The following is a 15,128-nucleotide window of genomic DNA, read 5'->3' as shown; positions in this document are numbered from 1 at the left end:
CATTCTTTTTTTGTCTTCACCCTGGGCCCCGAGCCCAGGGAGCAGGCATGATGTTCTGGGAGTAATGGAAAGAGAAGACTGTAGCAAAGACCACTCTGATGGTCAAGATTTCACCTGTCACACTCAGATTTCCTAAGCCAGAGCAATTCCCATGGCCAAGCCATATTTCAGGTGGGAGGGGAAATAAAGCTGTCTTATAAGAAAGGGAAGGAACTACCCTGTTGTTCAGATATTGGCTCTGCAAGTGTTTTGATATAAGGACATTTATTTAAACTCTCTATAAGGGATTCCTCCACTGTGAAGAGGAAATAATTTAATCAGTAGCCACCACATGGGATTGTTGGCACGAGTAGATGAAACAATGTGGAGGACTCACTTGGAACATGTTGGTGTGGGAATAACCACGACACCACACCGAGAGAGGGTAGGCTCAGGAGGCAGACTGGTTCTGACCTGGGCTCCACCACTCGCTGGAATCAGAAACTTAGAAATCCACTTAGCATCTTACCTTCAGCATATTCCTCTTAAATGATAATAAAAAGTCTTCATAAAATTTTTGACTCAGTGTTTTTGAGAAGACTAAATGAGATCAAGTGTTTTATTATTTATCATGGTGCCAAAAACAAAATAAGCACCCAATACATATCAAATAATGTTGCTGTTAGTATTTGAATTAAAGGAAATAAATAGGATTTAGTGCCTTGGGCTGTGTCTGTAACACAGTGTGAATAATTACAGAAAAATAATATTGGGATTATAAATTATTATTTGAGTTATCAGCTGTAGTAGTTTTTGCCATTTTGAAGTCATGAATCCAGTTGAGACTCTGATGTGAGTCTGGACCCTTTCATCTTAAAGAAAACCTACAAAAGTCAAAACATTGCATCTATGTTTGAGGTTTTTTCCATCTCCTCAGACCATTTTTACTAACCCAGGGTCACCATTTTCCTTAGAATGGAAAAGCACTGTGTCTTATCTTCCACTCTTCAACTTGGTTTTCTGATCACCGCTGTATTGTCTACATTCCTGGCTTCAGTTCTCTGAATGAGCCACTTTACTCTCTGATATCTTCACCCCTTTGGAAAATAATGAAATTAGGAAAGATACACAGGACTTTGACAAAAAATGCTAATTGACAAATCAACAGAGAAAGCTTTTTGTCCTAGAAACAATGTGTTACTTTAAAAAAAAAAATGTGTCACATCACGTATTATTTCCTCCAGAACGTTAAAGGCCATGTGCTCCCTACAAGGGGCACAGCATACATGATTGGCAAAAAAAAGTAACCCTGTGTTTAGATTTCTCTTGAATTGCAAGAAGCAAGATGGTTCCACCTGGACACATCTTTGTCCAAAATGCTATCCTGGTTGCAAACAGCAATGTGTTAATAGTTTATTGAATGATACCCTGCTGGAGACTTGCTTCCTTTAGCCCTCTGAGTCCTTAGGAAAGATGAGGGAAAAGGCAGGCTATCTATGGGGTCAGGAATATCCCCAGTACTCTGGTCAGACAGAGAAGCAGCAGGGGCTGGAGACATTGCAAGTTCCTTCTCAGAGTCAGAACATGACCAGAGGCTGCAGGATAGGTCAGAAATGACTGTGGAGGATGTGGGGAGCTTTATAAAAATTCTACACAACCTGAGAACATGCCCATACAGCAGTTATCCGGGGTTAAGAACTTCATACTTTAGAGACAGAGGCTGCCCTGTGATGGACTTATCACAAACCAGCACCAGCACTTGCCTTTCTGTGTTGTCCCCTCCATAGGAGTTCATGTCGAGTGGAGATGGGCCAAGACCCTTTGGAAATAGACAAAGGTGACAAAGAATTCTGACTCTACTCGTTACAAATTGTATGACTTTGCATGTGATGTTTCCCCCTCTGAACATTACTTTCTTTTCATGTAAAATGAGCATAATAAATTATAAGGATATTTGAGGGTCAGAAATAATGCATTAATAAGGGGAGATAGTAGAATCTCAGTAAACCAGAGCTGTTTTCATTAACACTCTAACATGACCTTGTTAGAGTAAGTTGGAGAATAAATTGAGGTAAAAATCTGTGCATTTGCCTTACTTGGAACCAGCTCATATGCTATCTCTCTGACCATTCTCAAAGCCCCATATTCTTGCCAGCAATGAGTCCTTCCCTTCTCTTTGCTTTCATACTGCTGCTTTGCACATACTTATATTTATGGGACACAATTCTATTAAATCCTACCAATGCCAGATATGAGGCTCCAGAATAAACCCTGCTCCCAAGGAGTTAGGAGTCTAGGAGTAGAGAGAAGGAGCTCAGAGAGAAGGAACTTCAGTAGTAATAGAAGTGCATGTTCACTCAACAGCCCAGGAAAACCTGCCTTATTACCTTCATTTAAAGGTTCAGCAGTTTTCCAGAGAACACACTGACAATAAACTGGTGGATCAGAACTCAAACTCAGGTCTTTGTGAGTGCAGAATCCATGTGCTTTCCATAAGGGTGGTCTGTTCTGCCTGCTAAGCCCTGATTCATCTGCATCTTTCAAGAGGCACATCAGATATGTGACACTCTTCTCCTCACACATTCCTCCTTTTTATTGCTTACCATGACTTATACTTATTGAGTATTTACCATGTTCAAAGCTCTTTTCTAAATGCTTTCATGTTGCATTCATTTCCTGTTATTATTATAACTACCACAGAACTAAGGCCTTAAAACAACACAGATTTCTTATCTCATGCTGTGGAGATCAGAAGTCTAAAATAGGTCTTCTGGGGTAGAATCTAGGTATCAGAAGGATTCCATTCCTTCTTGGTACTCTAGGAGAGAATCCATCCCCTTTTCTATCCTGAAAAGCCATCTGCATTCTATGGATTATGGTCCCTTGGTCCATCTTCAAGGCTAGGTCTGTAGCATCTCTCTCTCTCCAGCCTCTGCTTCCATCATCTCACATCCTCTGACTCCCACATCTCTGCCTCCCTCTTATAATGACCCTTGTGACATATCCACAGATTCTGGGAATTAGATGTGGACATCTTTTGGGGGAGCACTGTTCCGTCCAACACATATGCATTGCGCCATACAAGTCCTCACAAGTGCCCCCTCAGTTAGATATGCTTCTGTTCCCCATTGTACCTCTAAGGAGATTGAGACATAGAAATATCAGTAAATGTTCTAAGGTCATCTAGACATTAATCTACAGAGCAGTCCATGCTGGTTACTCTGATTCTAAAGCCTGGATTCTTAATAACTAGGTCTTACTGTTTTGCAGTTAGTGCTCCATGTTTGCTTTTTTACCAGTCTCCAAGCTTCATAAGGAGAGAGGCCAAGCCTTATTCAAATGCCCTGTGACGCGAATACATTTTTTATTCAGTGGACAAGGTAGGGAAAAAAAATGGAAAGCAAAAAGAGGTGAGAAACAAACAAAAAGTAAAAACCAAACAAAATTCTGTGATTTTAGTTTGTTTTAGAAAAGGGCGATGAGCCAGAAATTTTCACAGAAATCAGACCAGATGGAAATCTGCCCATTGACTGCCTCAGCAACTTTCCACGCACATTGTGGCTTATCATGGTCACACGAACCAAAAAGACATGGATCGATAATACTTGAGTCTCAGAAGGAACCACACAAAACCTTTTTAGGAATTCCTTCTTGGCTTATGTTCAGCCAAGGGAGATGGGCAGACAGCTCCCCCATCTGCCTGCAGGAAGAAACATAACACATCACCCAGCCCAGCGCCCATGAGTGCTGCAGCTGCCCACACCCCTGTTTCTCAGTTATCACGGCCTTTTAACATCGTTTTATAGAATTTACTTTCAAGGGCACACATGCCTTTCTAAGTTCTTGGATGTGAAATCTCTTTTAATTGGTGTTTTTAACATCTTTCCTTTGCCTGTGCATTGTCATGATAAGAAAGTATAATAACCCCTGGTCCTTGACCTATGCTGACTTTCATCTATTTGTACCATCCTCCCTTCTTTAAAATCCAAATAACATCCAATAAGAAAGTTAAATATGTAAAATATTTACAGATTCTTTTGTTGAAACAGGGAAAGGAGGCCTAAAATCTGCTGTATTCTCTTTTACTCCTACTACAAAGTGGCTACTCCCTTCCTTCAACTATACACAGTTTGTCTTTGAAAACTTGTCTTTGAATTTTTGCTTTTCCAGGGAGTTAGTTTGAGAACGCGATAGGAATCCAACAGCAATCTGATTTTACCACTTTGTTATTGATTTTCCTCAGCTTTTGTATTTGCAGCAGTAATTCAGGTGACCAGTTCTGGAAGAAAACGCAGAACAAAATTCAGACATTCTACATCCTGGCTGCTCCTCTGTATAATTCTAGCACCCCCTGATCTCTGCTTGTTTTGCATGCTTCCCCAGCTCTCAGGCCACTATGTATGCCTTTCATGGTTTCAAGGGCTACTACATACAGTTAAGTACAGAAGATGCATTTCCACTGTTTGCTGTCTGAACTGGGGACTTTTACACGTGTGGGCAGTTCTACTCCTTCTCTGGCAGCTTCATTAAGTTGCTAACTGTTTTACTTGGGAGGTGCTTACAACTAAGAACACATCAGTGAGTGACACAGATGGCTCTGATTCCATGAAAGTTTAGGGGAAATCATACTAAATGGCAATGTACATCTATGGATGAGTTCAGTAATGTTCTTTCAGGCCTGAAACTGGGAGTGAGGCACTTTCTCCTTTTCCTTCACTCGAGGCCACTTACCTGGATCACACTGAGAGACTCTAGCAAGCTCTGGCTTCTCTGGATTATTCATCAGATGGGAGGCTGAGAGGTTGAATTTTTAAAACTGATCGATTTATTTGAACTTCTCTGGATGGAAGGAACATCAAGGGTTTCTATGTGATGCTTTCTACACTGACAGTAGATTCTGGCCAAACAAAACATGGTGGGTGCAGGGGTGCTTCAGACTGCAGTAGAGAACAGGTCTTGGCCTGTCTTGGGCCATAAGGAGCTCAAGAAAACAAAGGGGAATGGTAAAATGATTTTACTTCAAGCAGTTGCTATCTTACCATTTAATAGAGCCTCTGAAAAATTCCTAAAAATATAACGTAAGCTGATTTTCAGTGTATTAATTAATTCTACATACACTGTCTGCTAGATAATAAGCATTCTGCTAGCACTGCAGAGATCAAAAGTCAAAAAAAAGAAACTCACTTCCTTAAAATATTACAGTTCCATAAAGGAGATAAAGTATAAGACTGAATAATTGGAAATCTAATGAAATACAGAGTCATCATTTTTTAAACAATGCAGAGAAATATAGGAAATCATTCTCAAAATATAGAAACCAAATCTCACACTACTTGAATGATTTGTTTAAGTTATTGTAGGTCATTGGTGCATCAATGGTGTTGTCAGAGGCTAAATTTCAAATCTCAAATACATGTTCCTTTTGTTATTCAACTATATTAACCTGGGTTCTTTTGGGTGCAAGTATCACAGAGTCAGGTCAAACAAATGTAACATGAAATGGGTAAATATATTAGCTGATGCAAGTGAAATGAAAGTCACAAACAGCTTCAGGCATGGCTTAATCCAGGTCTGCAAACAGTATAATTTGGACACCGTATCTTCATTCTTGGGCAAGATCTTTTCAAATTGCTGGCAAAGTGTACCAAAGAAGATTCTAGGAGTAATGTCCTTCTTACAATAAACATTCAAAGAAACAGAAAAAGAATGGTTTGTTTCTATAGTGCCAAAAAAATTCCAGGAATGGTTGTGAATTGGCCCAGCTAAGGCTATGTGACCAATTTCATATTCAGCCTAATGTAGATTACATGTGTACCCTTAAGATGGAATTGAGGAGAAATCAACTGAAAGTCTTACAGGGAGTGGAAAGGAGTTGGTACAATTCTCAGGAGGAAAAAGAACTAAGAAGAATTTAACAAGCCTCTGTTTAAAACACATGCACAAAGTATCAACACTCACAGATAAATGTTTACGTTGACTAATCATTGACTCAAAAGGAACTTGAGTCCATTTACATCAACTCCTTTGCTTAATAGATGAGGCTGCTGATGACCAGATGGGGAGATGGACTTGTCTGAGATGTCGGCTCTGGCTAGTTGCTAAATGTTACCACAGTTTAGGTCTTCAGAAGTGTTTCATTATATCTCACATTTCCTTAGGTATCATTGTCATTATTTGTCCAAAGAATATCATAGGATATCTGAAATGTAAGGTAATGCTCATGTTTAAGTAGCAAACCTGTTTTTGCTTCCTTCCTATACTTATTTGCTTTCAGTCTGATGGTTCTACACACTAAATGTCCAAACTGAAAAGAGAATAAAATTTTACAATTCCCCTTCAAATTAATCTATTTCATAATTTTATCTTGAAATAACCTCATTTCTGCCACTACTGGGGACTGAAACTAAATTATGTATATGTATACGTCTTTAGTCACTGAAGTCACGAAAGAAAATTATTTTCTAACCTTTGCAAAATTCTTCCAATGAGGAGCAATTATCTTTTTACTTGTTTGATTTCACTTTAGAGGAAAGTGATGGCTCTTGCAAACTATTAGAGCCAGTTGAAAATTTCTTATCCTGAAGCAAGGCTGTGAGCAGGAATTTATTTCACACCTGCATTTATCAGGACTACCGTTTGCCCTGTTCCCTGGCTATCCTTCCCCCTGGTCAAAAGAGCTGTCTTTTTATCATACATTGCTTTTTGGTCTATTATTTCTGCCTCTGATTGACAAGGCTCAAACCCCAATGCTTCAAACCCTAATAGGAATGACATCTCACATGTTTGTTGCATTTCACATGTGACATATATTAACTTACTTAATCTATCCACCAAGCATATGAATTATATTCTATTATTATGTCCCATGTTATAGATATGTAATTGCAGCAAATAGAATTGAATAACTTGTACAAAATCACATAGCTAGTAAGTGACAGAGTTAGGATTAAACCTGAAAAGCAATGTCCATACCCATAACTACTAGGATACACTATTCCAAATGGCCATAAGATTGCATCTGAGAAATGCAGTTAGAAGCAAGAATTTCTTGCTTTTGGACAGTGTTTCTTACTCTACAAAGTTTTCATTACCTGCTGCCTCTGTTAGGGGAGTGAGTCCTTGAGTAAGGAGCACAATAAAGTGGTTAAAATCCTGACTCTGTAGTCAGACATGCCTGCATGAGCACCCCACCCTTGTGGTTACTCAGAGAGATTTGGATTAATTGAGGTTTCACTTCTGAAAAATACCAATGATCCAAATAATAATAAAACTTCTAGCAGAAATCTCCATTGTCAGACTTTGTGAGTGCAATTTCCTTTCTCCTGTGGGAAAATTTCTCATTGGGTGTCATATTGTTGGGACATAAGCAGCAATTACAAACTGCTCACAAAGGCTAGTGCTCTCCAGTTCAGTTATGATGCCATATCTGATACTTGTGACATTGAAAGGTAGCTGTTAATGTCCCCATTGTACTGATGAGTAAAAGAAAGACTAGAAAATCTCAGTGATATACTGAAATCTTTGGTTTTGATCAATTCACATTTCCACAGTTGCTTTCCTGGAGTTACATGTGAGTCACTTACAGGTGATATCTTACAACAGCTCCAGGGGTAGGTGGAAAGCATCCCTGATTTCTCCAGAAAGGGTTAGATGCTTGATGCTGATACATGTACTAGGTAATTATTTAGATTAAGTGTTGCAACTAGTATAATAATTTATCTGCCTGTCCTTATTACAATTAAAATATAAATTTTTAAGGACATGGCTGTTTCTTATGCATTTCTTATCAACAGTAAACCACAAAATGTGTAGCCTACAATGCATATTTTTTAATTCACTAATCATTACTTATTTTGTCTATCATGCAATAGTATTTTAAACTGTGAAAGTACCTTTAAACTGAAGTAATGTAGTAGGTAACCAGATTTTATCAGTAGTATACAGACAAGTTACTAGAACTCATTGGTCTTACATAACTGAAACTTTATACCTAGGTATTATCCTAAGTATCAGATTTAGCATCATAAAGCATTTAATAAAGTGGCATAAACTACATGTTCAGTAAAGACCAACACTAAAAGTCTTAATAAACTTGTTTAAAGTATCAAAAATCATATATTTAGCATGTTAGAGAGGTGATACTTAAGAAATTAATCTGGCATCCCATTTTTCTATATTTGTTATTAACTTGCAGATTTTAAAGATTGATATATCTATCTTTTAGGTATTAGGCCATTCCATATACATGAAATATTTTTAATTTAGAATTCAAAATGTTTGATTAATGGCAGACGTTTGGTTCTCCTTTCTTCAAAAACTTGTATAAAAGTATAGTAAAACTCAATTGAAAAAAATAGTATTTCATAGGTCCATTGTAATGTGGGAGGAGCTAATAACATACAAAAAGTTGTAGCAAATTTTACAAAGGTAAAGAAAGGTGGAGAGAAGGTTATAACATAGAGACTTCATAGGGTATTCTCCTAAAATATGAAGCAATTTTCCCTGAAAACAGGTCAGAGAATACACTAAGTACCCTGGGATGTGAAGCAGTTTTGAAACATGGTGAGAAGTGAGGTGAGGCATAGTGATTATCAGTTGTGATGCTCTATACAGACTGTTTAAACCCCCAGGTTCCCAGACCCACTCTTCATGGCCAACATGCAGTTAGCAATTTCACACGCTATCCTCAGGAATGGTATTGGAGATGCTTTTCTCAGAAAAATGAAATGACACAGTGAAAAAATGCTAAGATGCTGATATTTGAGGATTCACAAAGAAAGAGGACCTAGTAGTCTGATCTTTTATTTAAACTACCAGGGGAAAAGACCTGCCTTACCTTATGATGTCCCCAGACCAAGTGCTTTGTCTCTACCAGGGTCCAGTAACACACTAAGAGCTGTTGCTAAAATGCCATAAAATTATTTTGCTGTTGATAGAATGGCCTCCCTCCACAATCCCAGGGACCTGCCTGTCATTGCTTTCCTGGTATTTGCTCTAAGTTCCATGCTGTATCTTACCCCACTGTTGACATCTCATCTCCATAATGTCAGCTTCATTCTGTTCATTAGAAGCAAGTCTCTAAGTTTCTATTTCATCAGAAGCAGTAAAGATAAAATGCACACACTCAACTGCAAACTTCTAAGTGTTCTGTATGTGTCAGAATTCAATTTGCCTGTTATAACAACTTCAGGGGAGGGAGCAGTGTCTGCCTTTGGAGGGTAGGAGTGTCAAAGAGCTGTGGATACATTTTAAACCCACCACACACACTCAAGTGGAAAATCTAAAGTGATGCTTCAGATCTCTGAACTTGTGGTCTAGGAATCTCCACTGCAAAGATCATCATTAGGAGATACTCTACCTTACACTATGTCGATTTACCTTGGTTTTTGTTTGCTGTGGAAAACAATAGAAAGAATTGATTGAAAAGTACCTATCAAGGGTTCATAGGCCTTTTACTTACCCTAACAGCTTGTATACCAAAAGAAATCTGTTGCTATTCTCTCTGTACATTTGTGGTTTTAGATCCTAGATTCACTATCTCAGATTCTGTCTATGTAATTTAAGGGAAAGTAAAATAATCTGAAGAGAAATATGAACTCTTAAGTCTTATTCAGTAACTGATACACTGTATGAGGCAAGTTATTTTAATTGTATATTGCAGAAGTAATATGTATCAAAATGGATAGAAAAAACTCACTTAAATTGTTCAGTAATAAAATCTATAGCAAGGGGCGGAGCCAAGATGGCGGCATGAGTAGAGCAGCGGAAATCTCCTCCCAAAACCACGTATATTTTTGAAAATACAACAAATACAACTTGCCCCTAAAAGAGAGACCAGAAGACACAGGACAACAGCCAGGCTACATCCACACCTGCGAGAACCCAGCACCTTGAGAAGGGGGTAAGATACAAGCCCCGGCCCAGCTCCGGGCGGGAGGAGAGGAGTTATAGTGAGGAGGGAGAGGGAGCCCAGGACTGCTAAACACCCAGCCTCAGCCATCCGCACTGGGAGCACAGACACAGTGTGTGCGTGGGGTGCTGGATACTAGGGAAACAGAACAGAAAGACCTGTGTGTGGATCCCTGCAGCCAGTGCCCAGGGAACAAAGAAAAGCGAGTGCTTTTTGAAAGTCTTAAAGGGACAGGGACCCCACAGCTGGGCGGAAGTGTCCTGGGACACTTAGCCCAGCAGCTGGGAATCCAGGGGAACTCTGGGCACCCTAACCTCCTTTGCAGCAGGGTGGATCAGAGGCCCCTCACAGAGATAAACAGCCTCCCAGCCGTTTCTCCTCTGACACGGCTCCGCCATATCGGAGCAGGAACCCGAGGCATGCCATGCCCACAGCAACTGCGGAGCTAAACTATATAGTGGCCAGGCAAGAATCAGTCTGTGCACAGCTGCCCAGCACAAGCCACTAGACATCGCTGTTCTCCCAGGAGAGGAAGGCCACAAACCAACAAGAAGGGACGTTCTCCCAGCCATCACTTGACCCAGCTCCGCAAACTATTCCTATCGCCATGAAAAGGCAAAATCTGAGACAAACAAAAATCACAGAGACAACACCTGAGAAGGAGATAGACCTAACCAGTTTCCCTGAAAAAGAATTCAAAATAAAAATCATAAACATGCTGATAGAGCTGCAGAGAAATACACAAGAGCTAAGAGATGAAGTCCAGAGGGAGATTACAGACATCCAGAGGGACATTACAGAAGTGAAACAAACTGGAAGGATTTATAAGCAGAGTGGATAAGATGCAAGAGGCCATTGATGGAATAGAAACCAGAGGGGAATATGATGGCATAGAAGCTGATGCAGAGAAACAGAGAGAAAGAAAAGGTCACTTACAAAGGAAAACCCATCAGGCTATCTTCAGACTTCCCAACAGAAACCTTACAGGCCAGAAGAGAAAGGCATGATATATTTAATGCAATGAAACAGAAGGGCCTTGAACCAAGGATACTGTATCCAGCACGATTATCATTTAAATATGAAGGAGGGATTAAACAATTCCCAGACAAGCAAAACTTAAGAAAATTTGCCTTCCACAAACCACCTCTACAGGGTGTTTTAGAGGGACTGCTCTGGATGGGAGCACTCCTAAAAACAGCACAGAACAAAACACCCAACATATGAAGAATGGAAGAGGAGGAATAAAAAGGTAGAGAAATAATCATCAGGCTGCGTTTATAATAGCTCAATAAGTGAGTTAAGTTAGACAGTAAGGTAGTAAAGAAGCTAACATTGAACCTTTGGTAACCACGAATCTAAAGCCTGAAATGGCAGTAAGTACATATCTTTCAATAATCACCCTAAATGGAAATGGACTGAATGCACCAATCAAAAGACACAGAGTAATAGAATGGATAAAAAAGCAAAACCCATCTATATGCTGCTTACAAGAGACTCACCTCAAACCCAAAGACATGCACAGGTTAAAAGTCAAGGGACGGAAAAATATATTTCATGCAAACAACAGGGAGAAAAAAGCAGGTGTTATAATACTAGTATCAGACAAAATAGACTTCAAAACAAAGAAAGTAATAAGAGATAAAGAATGACACTACATAATGATGAAGGGCTCAGTCCAACAAGAGGATATAACCATTATAAACATATATGCACCCAATACAGGAGCACCAACATATGTGAAACAAATACTAACAGAATTAAAGGATGAAAAAGAATGCAATGCATTCATTTTGGGAGACTTTAACACACCACTCACCCCAAAGGACATATCCACCAGATAGAAAATAAGTAAGGACACAGAGGCACTGAAAAACACACTAGAACAGATGGACCTAATAGACATCTATAGAACTCTACATCCAAAAGCAACAGGATACACATTCTTCATGGAACATTCTCCAGAATAGACCACATACTAGGCCACATAAAGAGCCTCAATAAATTCCAAAAGATTGAAATCCTACCAACCAACTTTTCAGACACAAAGGTTTAAAACTGGAAATAAATTGTACAAAGAAAGAAAAAAAGGCTCACAAACACATGGAGGCTTAATGACATGCTCCTAAATAATGGATGAACGACCAAATTAAAATAGAGATCAAGCAATATATGGAAACAAATGAAAACAACAACACAAAGCCCCAACTTCTGTGGGATGCAGCGAAAGCAGTCTTAAGAGGAAAATAAGTAGCAATCCATGCATACGTAAAGAACGAAGAAAATCCCAAATGAATAGTCTAATGTCACAATTATTGAATTTGGAAAAAGAAGAACAAATGAGGGACATAATAAAGATCAGAGAAAAAATAAATAAAATTGAGAAGAATAAAACAATAGAAAAAATCAATGAAACCAAGAGCTGGTTCTTCGAGAAAATAAACAAAATAGATAAACCGCTAGCCACACTTATTAAGAGAAAAAGAGAGTCACAACACACATCAAAACAATTAGAAATGAGAAAGGAAAAATCACGAAGGACCCCACAGAAATACAAAGAATTATTAGAGAATACTATGAAAACCTATATGCTAACAAGCTGGGAAACCTAGGAGAAATGGACAACTTCTTAGAAAAATACAACCTTCCAAGAATGACCAAGAAAGAAACAGAAAATCTAAACAGACCAATTACCAGCAATGAAATTGAATTGGTAATCAAAAAACTACCCAAGTACAAAATCCCCGGGCCAGATGGATTTACCTCGGAATTTTATCAGACATACAGAGAAGACATAACACCCATTCTCCTTAAAGTTTTTCAAAAAATAGAAGAGGAGGGAATATTCCCAAACTCATTCTATGAAGCCAACATCACCCTAATACCAAAAACAGGCAAAGACCCCACCAAAAAAGAAAACTACAGACCAATATCCCTGATGAATGTAGATGCAAAAATACTCAACAAAACATTAGCAAACCGAATTCAAAAATACATCAAGAGGATCATACACCATCAGCAAGTGGGATTCATCCCAGGGATGCAAGGATGGTACAACATTTGAGAATCCATCAACATCATCCACCACATCAACAAAAAGAAGGACAAAAACCACATGATCATCTCCATAGATGCTGAAAAAGCATTTGACAAAATTCAACATCCATTTATGATAAAAACTCTCAACAAAATGGGCATAGAGGGCAAGTACCTCAACATAATAAAGGCCTTATATGATTAACCCACAGCTAACATCATACTGAACAGCGAGAGGCTGAAAGCTTTTCCTCTGAGATCGGGAACAAGACAGGGATGCCCACTCTCCCCACTGTTATTCAACATAGTACTGGAGGTCCTAGCCGTGGCAATTAGACAAAACAAAGAAATACAAGGAATCCAGGTTGGTAAAGAAGATGTCAAACTGTCACTATTTGCAGATGACATGATATTGTACATAAAAAACCCTAAAGACTCCACTGCAAAACTACTAGAACTAATATCGGAATTCAGCAAAGTTGCAGGATACAAGTTAACACACAGAAATCTGTGGCTTTCCTATACACCAACAATGAACTAATATAAAGAGAAATCAGGAAAAGAATTCCATTCACAATAGCATCAAAAAGAATAAAATAACTACGAATAAACTTAACCAAGGAAGTGAAAGACCTATACCCTGAAAACTACAAGACACTCTTAAGAGAAATTGAAGAGGACACTAACAAATGGAGACTCATTCCATGCTCTTGGCTAGGAAGAATTAGTATCGTCAAAATGGCCATCCTGCCCAAAGCAATATACAGATTTGATGCAATCCCTATCAAACTACCAACAGCATTCTTCAATGAACTGGAACAAATAGTTCAAAAATTCATATGGAACCACCAAAGACCCTGAATAACCAAAGCAATCCTGAGAAGGAAGAATAAAGTGGGGGGAATCTCGCTCCCCAACTTCAAGCTCTACTGCAAAGCCACAGTAATCAAGACAGTTTGGTACTGGCACAAGAACAGAGCCACAGACCAGTGGTACAGAATAGAGACTCCAAACATTAACCCAAACATATATGGTCAACTAATACTTGATAAAGGGGCCATGGACATACAATGGGGAAATGACAGTCTCTTCAACAGATGGTGCTGGTAAAGCTGGACAGCTACATGTAAGAGAATGAAACTGGATCACTGTCTAACCCCATACACAAAAGTAAATTCAAAATGGATCAAAGACCTGAATGTAAGTCATGAAACCGTAAAACTCTTAGAAAAAAGCATAGGCAAAAATCTCATGGATATAAACATGAGTGACTTCTTTGTGAACATATCTCCCCAGGCAAGGGAAACAAAAGCAAAAATGAACAAGTGGGACTATATCAAGCTGAAAAGCTTCTGTACAGCAAAGGACACCATCAATAGAACAAAAAGGTATCCTACAGTATGGGAAAATATATTCATATATGACAGATCTGATAAAAGGCTGACATCCAAAATATATAAAGAGCTCACACACCTCAACAAACAGAAAGCAAATGATCCAATTAAAAAATGGACAGAGGAGCTGAAAAGACAGTTCTCTAAAGAAGAAACTCAGATGGCCAACAGACACATGAAAAGATGCTCCACATCGCTTGTCATCAGAGAAATGCAAATTAAAACCACAATGATATATCACCGCCCACCAGTAAGGATCACCATCATTGAAAAGACAATCAACAACAAATGTTGGCGAGGTTGTGGAGAAAAGGGAACCCTCCTACACTGCTGGTGGGAATGTAAGTTAGTTCAACCATTGTGGAAAGCAGTATGGAGGTTCCTCAAAATGCTCAAAATAGACTTACCATTTGACCCATTAATTCCACTTCAAGGAATTTACCCTAAGAATGCAGCACTCCAGGTTGAAAAAGACAGATGCACCCCTATGTTTATCGCTGCACTATTTACAATAGCCAAGATATGGAAGCAACCTAAATGTCCATCAGTAGATGAATGGATAAAGAAGATGTACGTATACACAATGGAATATTACTTAACTCATAAGAAAAAAACAGATCCTACCATTTGCAACAACATGGATGAATCTAGAGGGTATTATGCTCAGTGAAATAAGCCAGGAGGAGAAAGACAAGTACCAAATGATTTCACTCATATGTGGAGTATAAGAACAAAGGAAAACTGAAGAAACAAAACAGCAGCAGAAACACAGAACCCAAGAATGGACTAACAGTTACCAAAGGGAAAGAGAC

Source organism: Manis pentadactyla, chromosome 3, assembly GCF_030020395.1.
Source record: "Manis pentadactyla isolate mManPen7 chromosome 3, mManPen7.hap1, whole genome shotgun sequence".
NCBI classification, from domain to species: domain Eukaryota; kingdom Metazoa; phylum Chordata; class Mammalia; order Pholidota; family Manidae; genus Manis; species Manis pentadactyla.
The sequence above is the reverse complement of the archived record's forward strand: the minus strand, read 5'-3'. Positions refer to the sequence as shown.